At 37.0% G+C, this 12,073-nt stretch overlaps 1 long non-coding RNA gene across 1 annotated transcript in view; it reads right to left on the reverse strand.

Moving 5' to 3' along the window:
- Positions 1–10,288: 10,288 nt before the first annotated feature.
- LOC107716229 (uncharacterized) overlaps positions 10,289–12,073 on the reverse strand; it is a 50,623-nt gene continuing 48,838 nt past the window's right edge. Inside the window, exon 3 of the long non-coding RNA XR_001637179.1 lies at positions 10,289–10,403. This is a non-coding gene — a long non-coding RNA (uncharacterized LOC107716229). The remainder of the gene's footprint in view (positions 10,404–12,073) is intronic.

A 12,073-nucleotide genomic window follows, 5' to 3' on the forward strand; every position in this document is an offset into this window, starting at 1 on the left:
CCTCCTGAAAAGTGAAATATTTGATCACGAGTTGGAAATTGAGCAAAAATGAACTGAAACTAGATATAGTCGACTTACTTTCCCGTTCGCACCCTGATATAGATGTCACTCAGAACTTAATAAGCTTTTGAATTTCCATTTTATCACAGAAAATAGAGTGTGAGAAATAAAATCAGCCAGTTTCACCCTAATGGACAAAGTAATGGAGAGGTGGAACTGACACAACACATTTTATCTGTGGTAATACCATCAAAATGAAAGCATATTCACTGCTGGAGTTTTCAGGGAATCAATTCAAACCAAATAGTGGCCCTTTTTCTCTAGGTTTTTATTTCATAATGACTCCAACAAATACAGCACTTTGGCTCTCGGGCAACAGGGTGTCACTCAGGGCGATAGCAACAGAGTCATTTATCCAATACAGTCGAGTCCTGAAATCAGTGCGCAGACCGCGTGTTTCGATTCACTCTCTCTCCCTCTATTTCAGCTCTGTGAGCATTAGCCAGACACATTGATCCCACAGGAAAGGATTAGCTCACTTTTAGACCAAAGTGTTACATATGAGGTCAGGTCATATCAGATGACCTCTGTGGCTTGCAGCTTGGACTGAAACCATTGGGCTACAACACGACCGGCCTAGCCGACTCACAGCTCACTTCAAAAGAGACCAGCCTCGGGCCCGTCAACGCAAACAGCACTGAGAGAGCTGAACTCCCAGCCAGATGGACCTCAGCCAATCCTGTTCAAACAGCAGGGACCGTGTTCAGAGAGAACGGGTGTGGTAGCAGCCTCGACAAACCGCATTGCTTTAAACGGTTAAAACCATCACCAGGGTTTCTTTTAACCCTTCTGTTCTACAGAGACGGACTGTACTCTTTTATGTTTGGGGTCCCAGAAAAATAAATTAACTAACTACAACTCACATTTTATATTGTGGGTATATATATATATATATACATTTTAAATTTGGCAGTCACTGTGCATTCACGAAAGCGAAAACGCAAACGGCAATGCAAGATTAATGCCACAATATATGCGTCCACATATGGAAAATGCAATTGAAAATACAATTAGCAATTCCTTTTGAAAATAGTACGGAATATCCTTCCATACTTTCTTGTATTTAATACTTTTTTATGTAGGACAATGTATATATAATATAAATCAGTTTTCCTAAGATTAGTAAATGCCATGAAGTATAAATCTGATTCTGAAATGTCATTTTCAAGAACAATTTGAGGGTTAAAAATGGGGAAAAAAGAAGAAGAAAATAATTGTTTTAAAGTATCCCTTTCAATTGACAACAACACAACACCTTGAATAAATCTTAAATAATATTTATACTATTATATATTAATTATTATATGTATAAACATATTAAATATATATTTAATATTATAAAAAATAATATTACATTATATATTTAAATATATTTAATACTACTTTTTATATTTAATGCTTTTTATAGAGCACAATGTATATATAATATAAATAATAAGTTCTCCTAAGATTAGTAAATGTCATGAAGTAAAAATGTTATTTTCAAGTTCTCAAACAGAACTTGAGGGTTAAAAAAAAAAGAACAACAACGACAACAATAAAACTGTTGTTTTAAAATATAACTTTCACCTCACAACAACACAACACTAGAAAGAATGGTCAAACAAAAGTTCCACATTGAGTAGTAAATCTGGAAATCACTTCTTTAAAAGTTGTTTTGTTAGGCAAGAGAACAGCGAGTCGACTGCAAGATGCAAATCTAGGCTTGCTTTGTTTTTGATAATAATTACAGAAAGTGAACAAGAAGAAGAGTCCTTAGTCCCCTGTGTTCTGCTGCTCTATTAATTATTCTGAGGAAGACAGATGTTAAATTGCGTATGCCCATCAGCACTAAGACTTTCACAAGATTTATCATTCATGTAAATCATGAATAAAATATCTCCTTGCCAAGAGAAAATGTTACATCTGTTTGGTGCATCACAGACACCATGATGCAAGAAAAATCCGAACTGGAAGACATTGGTGACCACCTATACGAACACAAAACGGACAGAGTTTATGGAACTAAAATGGCTTTTTTTTCCCCTACACAGCATGAAATTAGATTAAACAGATGTTGAATTCATTAATATGAATAAAGCCGTTTTCATTTTGTTTTTACTGCATATTTGCATAAGCCTTTAGTTATGTACCAAATAATTGAGACGTTTGCCTCTTGACTTTGGAGTACAATTTTGCTGTCCAGCTTTATGTTGATACTTCATTATCCTCATGAATATTCACAAGCCAAAGCCACTTTAATACAGTGTTGTGAAAACACGGACAATATTTGTATCTCTTTTCACTTCGCATCCGCCCACAAGCTTCAGAGGAATAACAGTTTTTTTCTTTCTTTCTTTCTTTTTTTTTTTTTGTTGTTGTTTTATCACCGTAGGCCCTTCTCGTCTAATATACTACCATGCATACGAAAACTCACTGGCCAGTGGCTATAAATATTCTTTAATGGCTATGAAACTCTATTTTGCATTAGTTTTATTAAAAATATTTTTTTATTCCTATGACATCATCATATGTAAATCAGTCTCCATCTCTCATTCAAAATACACTTTGATTTTTGTTTCAATGGCTTAATACGAAGAATATTACACATATATGGAGCAAAAAGCCCAGTTTTAACAAAATGTGCACAAGATGTCCTTCCTCCAGGATGCATAAATAAGTAAGCAGTGACAGACAGAGTGTCATCTGTGAGGAGAGAGAAAGGGAGGAAAAGAAAGGGAGCATCAATGTTCCAGGAGGAGGAGGACGAGGTCGGGACACGAGTCGTGGGGACGCGGCCCTTTCGCGTCGCCCCCGGGCCACCATCACGTCAGCCTGCCCTCGGAACAGACAGCCAGGCTCTCACAACAGATGGAACTAATGATGCACAACAAAAGAGATCATTTCACTGTGGTCCTGGGGAAGCCACAAAGAGCGCTGGGACATTTGAATGATAGGGCCAGCCAGTCACTAGGGGTTAGATATGGGAAGCTTTTATGGAGGTGGAAAAGTGAATAAAGGCTCCCTGGCCCTCCTTCGTCCCCTTTGATGTCTCACACAGAACCAGTGCGCCACTTTTTAAAAGGGAAATATGAAAAGTGGAAGACTAGGGCCTCTGCCAATCTCTTTTTCATCCTTTTTTATGAGCCTTGTCAGCAGGAAATCCCCTGTTTTTTGAAGACGCATGAGTTCATGGTGAATGTACAGTTTGATGTTCTTGTAGAGCACTGAGGAATAAAAGATTGGAAGATAGTAATGCGCTTATTGAACATTTCAAAAAGCTTTCAAATAAACTCAAGAATCAACAATAAATATTTTTTTCTGCTTGCCCTGCCAACATTTTCACAGGTTCCACCACAAAGAAGCTTATTTTAATAAATAATAAAATAATTATTTAATAAATAATGAATATTAAATAATTATGAACAAAGCAATAAAAATAATAAATATTAAATATAAATATATACAACATAAATATATTTTTAATTTAAATTTTAAATTATATATGTATATATATAGAATTTAAAAAATATATTAAATTATTATTATTTATAATAATAAATAATATAATTTATATCTATCTATCTATCTATCTATCTATATGTCATTTTCACAGGGCCCATCACAAAGAAGCTTATTTAAATAAATATTTAAATAATTAATTATTTACTAAATAATTAATATAAAATAATTATTAGCCAAATCAATACATATAATAATCTGAATTAATAATATTAAATTTCATATATAAATCTAGATATATTTTATTATTAGAATAAATTTTCAAAGCTACATTAAAACTCACAGTTACCTTATACCATCATTATTGTGGAAAACAGCACTGTATAAAAATGGAAAATGAGCAGTTTTTATCAGTCAACCTCATCTGACCCTTTTTCGATGTAGATAAATTAAATAAACTTTTATTTTCTTGGATTAACATTAAGGACAGTAAATTAGACGTGGTCACTTTAAGAGACAAAGCATCCAATATAATGAGACACATCCCATTTTCTTAACTGTTTAAGTTCACTTAAGACATAACCAACAGTTCTTCAAAGATACTCACCAAGACGGGTATTTTGACATAATTTCGTGTGTATTTGTCCGTTCAAGCTCAAGAAGGCAAAACTCAATTCCTTGTTCAAAGGGCTGTGAGACACAGCTCTCTGCGTGTGCGATATGCACACAGAACACAGTGTGCGGGTGCTGAATTAAGCTTATTCGCATCTTTTTTTGCTTGCATGTTTAAACTGGCAAAGTGTATTTGTTCGTTCAAGTGCAAGAAGATACAAAAGAGAACTCAGTTCGGTGTTTTCGCGTCTTGTGCTTGAATGCTTTAAAATCTCTTGAATGTTTAAATTAGCAAGGCTTAAAAACACGTGCAAATGATAAGCTTTCGTGACGACGCGCAGCAGTGGCCCGTCAACTGTCCTGAACATCTTTTATTCTGGCCCGAGCAGTTGGTTGAAATCGCCGTGGGGCCCCTCCCCAGCCGTGGGCCCCTATAATCATCACCACCTTTCAACCCACTAGCGACGGCCCTGAGTTAAGTGCACAAAGAGCATTCTGATATCCATACAGCCTAGATTTCAATGACAAAGAAATCCCATATATCATTCACCTAGGGGTCCATTCAGAGCATGACACCACACTGTGGGACACCATCATTTAACTTCAGTTAGAAGACTGAGGAAAGGAAAAAGGGCAAAGGTACCCTCAATTTCTAGAGTAGGCTCTTATTTAATGGCTTACTCGGCATCGTTCAGATTAAAACAAATGAGCATTAACATCACTTCCTCACAGTCCGAACAATAATAGACTAGTTCACCCAAAAAAAAAACATTCTCTCATCATTTACTCACCCTCGTGTTGTTTCCAAACCTGTAATGTAAAGTAAATGAGTAAATAATAAGAGAGTTGAACTATTCCTTTAAGTGCACATCAAGCAGACCGGGCATGTTCCTTCTGCTGTTTGAAAATAAACAGAGGGGGGAAAAAGCGCACCTTCAAACACCTAGGGAGGGGCTTTAAGTAAGATGTGAAGCATTCAGCAGCTCAATCCGCATCCCTACTTCCATACTGTAGATATCAGTGAAAGTTCAGGCTGATGCTGACACGAACAGAGGAGCGTGTCGTTATTAGCGGCAGGTTAGTTCTGATAACACTATCAGCCTCCTCCCCACGGGCCAACGGTGCTGGGCCTAACCCTCAAATAAAGCCGAAGTGTCTCAACTCCCTGCCACATTAGCTCTGATTACAATGACCTTCATTATATCAGCTACCCTTATTATACACATAGAGCATAGCGCTCCCTTGGGCTGCACACTGCAGCATAAAGGAGAGGAGGTGGGGCGGCCCGCTACAGGAGGATGCGTGCGTGGCATGTGACTGACCGCAGCCACGGTGGTCCTGCATAATATCCTTGGCCGAAAAACAGAATATCAGGCCATTGTGCAAAAGTAAGGTAATTGTTCCCAAAAGAACAGTGCTTGGAAGAGGTGCAAGATAAAATCCTTGTATTTCAATTGTTTCATATTCAAAAAAAAAGTACAATACCTACAGTACGTATTCAGAGTCAAAGTACACTAAAAGGAATGTGGAAACCCATATGTCTTTTTAGCATTTAATCTCAAAATAATTGGGTTGGATTTTCGATTCAATTCAATTTGCGATTTAAATGGATTCAGTTTGATTAAATTCAGATTTGATTTTAATTCATCTGGGTATATTTAAGTTATAATATTAATTTTAGTTACACAATGAAGAAATGCTGCTGCTAAATGCTAAATCTCTGCTATGTTTTTTCTCCTATTAAACTCGGATAAGACAGAGATATTACTTATTGGACCAAAAGACAGTACACAGAATCTCGTGGATTACAATTTGCAACTAGACGGATGTACGGTTACTTCCTCTACAGTCAAAAATCTGGGTGTTATATTAGATAGGAACTTGTCTTTTGAAAATCATATTTCCCATGTTACAAAAACAGCATTCTTCCATCTTAGAAACATTGCCAAACTACGAAATATGTTACCTGTTTCTGATGCAGAAAAGCTAGTTCATGCATTCATGACCTCTAGACTGGACTATTGTAATGCACTGCTAGGTGGTTGTCCTGCATCTTCAATAAACAAGCTACAGGAAGTCCAAAATGCAGCGGCTAGAGTCCATACCAGGTCAAGAAAATATGATCATATTACCCCAATTTTACAGTCTCTGCACTGGCTACCTATTAAGTTCCGTATCAGTTACAAAATATTATTACTTGCCTATAAGGCCCTTAATGGGTTAGCTCCTGCGTACCTAACTAATCTTCTACCACGCTACAATCCATCACGCTCCCTAAGGTCGCAAAACTCTGGACGTTTGGTAGTACCTAGGATAGCAAAGTCCACTAAAGGAGGTAGAGATTTTTCGCATTTGGCTCCCAAACTCTGGAATAGCATTCCTGATAACGTTCGGGGTTCAGACACACTCTCTCTGTTTAAATCTAGATTAAAGACACATCTCTTTGGCCAAGCATTCAAATAATGCATATCATAATCTTGTACTGCAGTTATATCTGATCAAATGCACATTATTATTCTTTAGTTTGGGTTAAACAAATCAATTTTGCTTGGTTGGAACAGCAGCTACGCTAATTATGTCCCTATTTGTTTCTCTGTTTTTGCCACGGGATTGACATAGGTAACTGGGATTGATTTGTAACTAGGATTTACACAAGCTTCAGTCTGGATCCAGAACACCTGAGAAGAGATGATGCCAACCCCTCAGAGGACCTCAGATGATGCCAACCCTGAAACAACATACAGAACTACCACATTTTGCTATAAGTTTGATTGCATCATATAATAAGTGTTCAGCGTCTGTTTTATTACGTCTTAAATTGATTTTTCCGTACATTTCTGCCATATGTACATTAATTGACAGTCACCACTGATAAGCTACCACTAAATATTGTAGAAACTTAATTTGCTGTAAAGTTGCTTTGCAATGATTTGTATCGTGAAAAGCGCTGTACAAATAAACTTGACTTGACTTGACTTGCTATTGCTTAGCATTATATAGGGTAGTGTTTCAGATTGCTTCAAATGGGTAAATCTTTTTGAACTAGTCGTCAAAAGAAAAGGCTTATAAGAATACATTCACTTTAGAAACAGACTACACTGATCGTGCTGTATATTTTGATTTACTAAAAAAAAAAAAATTCATAAGCGTCATTTGTTCATGAATCTGACCAAACTGGTCATGCTGTATGTTTTGAGTCACTAAAAACAACTGGTTTATAAGAGTCACTTGTTTGCAAATCAGACTACACTGGTTGTGCTGTATGTTTTTAGTTCACTAAAAACAACCGATTCATAAAAGTATTTTCTTAATGAATCAGAAAACACTTGGTACACTGTATGTTTTGATTCACTAAAAAGAATTGGTTCATAAGAGTCATTTGTTCATGAATTGGACTACACTGTGCACACTGTAAAACAACCCGTTCACAAGAGTCATTCAATCATGAATCAAACTACATTGGTCGCATTGTTCCTTGCCATTATTTCACAGTAAATTATCTTTTTTATTGCTTGCAAACTCACATTAACAAATGAGGTAAAATATAATTTCTTTAGCTATTGTACTAAAGATTCAGTGGTGGTGAAGACAAAGACAATAAAATTTAAAAAATACAAGTTTTTTATGCTAAAACTACAAAATACAAGTTTTTTATGCTAAAACTACTAACCAACAGCACAAATCCATGTTTTATATCCGTCTGCATCACAGGAGTCTTGTATACAGGAGATCATGATGTCTTAATTTGCCTACAGACACATAATGCTGGTCACCTCAGCCTGCAGTCAGAGCCAACGGATGCTGGCAGCGACTCTACGTGGAGAATGGAAGCTGGACCGGGGCCCTAACGGAAAGCTCGGGGACTCTCGTCACCACTTAGCATACAGCATGCTTGTTAACTCCAATTTTCTGCTCATTCCCACTCACAGGGCCGCAGGGTTAACATTCTTCAGTTCTTGGCAGACGCACCCTCTGGTGGGGGTGACCACCCCCTGAACGGCAGGGGAGCGGGATAAAGACGCAGAGTGCGCCTGCTGGCTCTTGCAGCATCCTTCTCGCTTTCCTGCCAGGTACTTCAATGGCAGCCGTTACCCATGGAGACCTGCCTCTCCCTATTCACTTAGCCTGGCTAACTGAGCATTGAGCAGTAGGGGTGCAAAGGGAGGGAGGAGGGCATCGGTGCAGTCTGCAGGGGGCCAGTGTGTTTGTTTTGTGGAGAGCGGTCTAGAGAGCTGGCTAAATCTGCTTGTTTTGGATGAGAGGGAATTGGGAGGCTGTAAACACTGGTTTAGGTGATGACTCCTCAATGACTAGTTAAGGTGTACAACACCTGCCGGACCAGTGAGATGCCCAGAAGGACAGAAATACCGGCAAATAATGTCCTTATATGCTGTTTTTTTTCCCTAGCATGCTAATCGCATTAACCAATTACTGACAAAAAGGCTCAAGAATCTGAATCCCAGACATTATCGGATTATCTGAAACAATCATTTTCTTTTTTCTTCTTCAAAAACATTGTACGTGTATAGTTAATATCCTGCGCTGTTATTTTTCTCTCTCATCATATTTTCATCAACTGTATTTTAATTAAAAACAGTCATCATGATTTGCACTTTTTGTTCTCCTCATTGTTGACAAAAACATCAATTTTTTCAAATGATTACTTTTTTGAATATCAACAACGACCAAAAAGAAGAATGAAAGATTTTAATTAAAACTTACCACTGACAAGAAAAAACGTTAACCATGCACTAACAATGCTTTTGAATAAGAACAATCTATAAATAATGTAATAGTTTCAAATAATCCAATCATAGTCAATAATGTCAGGGATTCTGATATGTGAACTGAAGCTAGACAGTGAATGAACACTGGTTTAATAAAGTGCTTTGCTAGCGGGTTAATTAACTCACCCAAATGCATTCTATACATATGAGATTAATCACATATATACACAGACAGCATTAACATAATATTACAACAAAATCACAAAAGTTAACTTGAACTAAGCTAAATGCTAGTCAGAATGAGCAAGTCATGCTATAAATACAATCTTTTTGTGACTAAAGCACAAGCAATTTACAAAATTCTATAACAGCAGTGTACCCATTACATCACAATGTTATTTCAGGAACTTTTTGCACAAGAACAGTTTTTGTTAACTAAATTGACCAAATTGAAAGGATTTAATCACCAAAAGACAAAAACTAAAACAATTTATTTTACTAAAAATTTATACAACTGCAGAAAGATATTCAATGCATTAGGTATTCAATAGATTTAAGCTTGGATTATTCACACCAGTTCCTATATGTTTTATTACTAGATAAAGTTGCATTTATGTCTCAGGATTGTATTTATGGGTTGAGAAGAGGAACAAGTGGCAGATGAACAGGCACCTGGTGAACGTTGAGCGCTCCTGGGCTTTTAGGGCTTAATTAATCAAGGCCTCTGGGTATTATGGCAGGGCTTCTTCGTGTGTGTGACTCAATTAAGTTGTTTCGTGAACCAGAGGTGTGACTTCAATATTGCTTAGAGTCACTACTACCACACGAGCTGTAGTTAGCATTCGTGCTTTGGGTGAACTGAGGCAATTCCAAACATAGTCATGTCTTCATCTGCTTCATTGACATAACACAGCGAGGCGAAATGCACTGAAAAGTTATGCCACTTTAGCATGAGGCATTTCAGCTCCAAAACCTGCATCCTATTCACTAACCACCCAGAATCCAGCTTAAAGGGGTCATATGATGCGATTTCAATTTTTCCTTTCTCTTTGGAGTGTTACAAGCTCTTGGTGTATAAAGAAGATCTGTAAAGTTGACTAAAGTCTCAAGACTAAAGTCTCAAATCCAAAGAGATATTCTTTATAAAAGTTAAGAGTTTAGCAACATCATATGACCCCTTTAAATAGCCATTATATGTGCTGGTATAGTGTCAAACCATGCATTTATGAATCAAGTCATTGTTTACATGCATAATTTGTGTAAAAAAACAAACAACATCGGCCAGCAGAATTCTTTCTTAGTACTGCACTTGAAAATATGACAAACAAAATTAGAAATGGAGCCGAAAACATGCTTTATGCTGTCTGATATGACTGTTTATTAGGTAACTGGCCGCTAAAACAGTCGTTAGTAAACTATTGATGCATTATGGTACATTGTGACACTGACCTTCAAGATATATTGAGTGCTCCAGTTTTGACTCGGTCCTGTGGGTCACTGTCTTCTTGCCAAAAGTTAGCTTGCACGTTCACACTAGACTCTTACATAGCTGTCTGTTGACGCCTACAAGGACACAAAGAACAGTTATGGGTACATATTTTACCACCAAACCATAAACGCAAACAAAGATTTTGATGAACTTTTAAAAAACGCCTCCCCTTCACCACTTTGACAAATCAACATTCAGTTTGTGTGCGTTTTTAATGCATCTTTTTATACCAGTGCTGTCAGCGGCTTGCATCGTACTCAGAATTTTATAAACAGCGCTGTTTCCGCAGCACAGTAACTACTTTCATTTCATTGTAAAACCTGTCAAAACTCCAATTAGATGTTTAGAGGGAAAAATACGACTTTCAATTTGCCAAAACAAACCACTCCATAAGTTAATAAAAAGGCATTATCATCCATCTTGTGCTCTTATTAGATTGTGTATTTATGCATGCTATCCTTTCAAGAGAAACAAGGGTTTGTGGGTAAAACACAAGGGGAGTGCATAGAATCTCTGAAAAAGTGATAAAAAGGAAATAAGTAGATTTATTTCGGCATCTCGAATGTTAAAGTTTTAATATGTTTTTTTTTTAACCAGATGAAGTCTGTCTCATTTCATATGCCTATCAATATAAAACAGATCCCACATATACAATGAGTTATTTTTATTTATACTAAAATACTGATGCACTTTAATAAGCTTTTTGTTTTAGATAAGGGCTGAAAACAACAGAATTAAAGGCTTGAAATTCCAAATTAAAGGACAGACTAATAACCAGATGATTTTTTAGACCAGATAAATACACGAAAAACATAATAAATAAAAGTAATTATTGCAGCTGGTAATTACAATGCTAATTATATTGCTAATTAGCTTATTGTGATGTATACTGTGGATGGGGCCTTCACTACGCCTCAGATCACACAGAAACAAAGTCAAAACGGACTTCAGCCTAAATGATAAGAGCACCACTGATGACAATATGTTTGTTTTAATATTATCAACTGATTGCATATTAACATTCAAATGTCCTATCGGCAACATATTCCCACTGTCCATGTGACCGTTGTAGAATGACATCATTGCAAAGACCTTTGGTCTTACAAACTGAAGAGGTTGATTAATCAGGTCCTCAAATTATTACTTCTAAAACCATCTTGGAAGATGGCCCGAATGGAGAATGAACTTGATTTAGAGTGCCAGGAAAGGGTGGATAGATTATAGTCCCCATATAATCTCCTGACCCTGGCAACTGAGGTAAATGTAGACTCAGAAACATGTAACACACATACACACCTGAATTCAACAGGAAGACTTTAAACACTGACACATATTATATATACACACTAAACCTACTGTAATCAATAGTATTACATCAAATATCCTCAGCCCTCTACGAACACCTTGGCAATTGAATCGCCATTGGCTAGTAAAATGTTTTGTTTACTCGCCAGACTGATAAATATATACATACACATATACATATATACACACATATACACACACACACACACATACACACACACACCTATTACCACAGTAGGGGGCAGTTGTGGCCTAATGGTTAGAGAATCAGACTTGTAACCAAATGGTCTTGGGTTCGAGTCTCAGTACCGGCAGGGATTGTGAATGACCAGTGCTGTCTTCCACCCTCAATACCCACAACTGATGTGAGACCCTTGAGAGGGCACCGAACCCCCAACTGCTCCCTGGGAGCTGCCGCAACAATGACTGCCCACTGCTC

This window comes from Sinocyclocheilus rhinocerous, unplaced genomic scaffold, assembly GCF_001515625.1.
Source record: "Sinocyclocheilus rhinocerous isolate Xijiao unplaced genomic scaffold, SAMN03320098_v1.1 scaffold148, whole genome shotgun sequence".
In the NCBI taxonomy this organism is placed as follows: Eukaryota; Metazoa; Chordata; class Actinopteri; order Cypriniformes; family Cyprinidae; genus Sinocyclocheilus; species Sinocyclocheilus rhinocerous.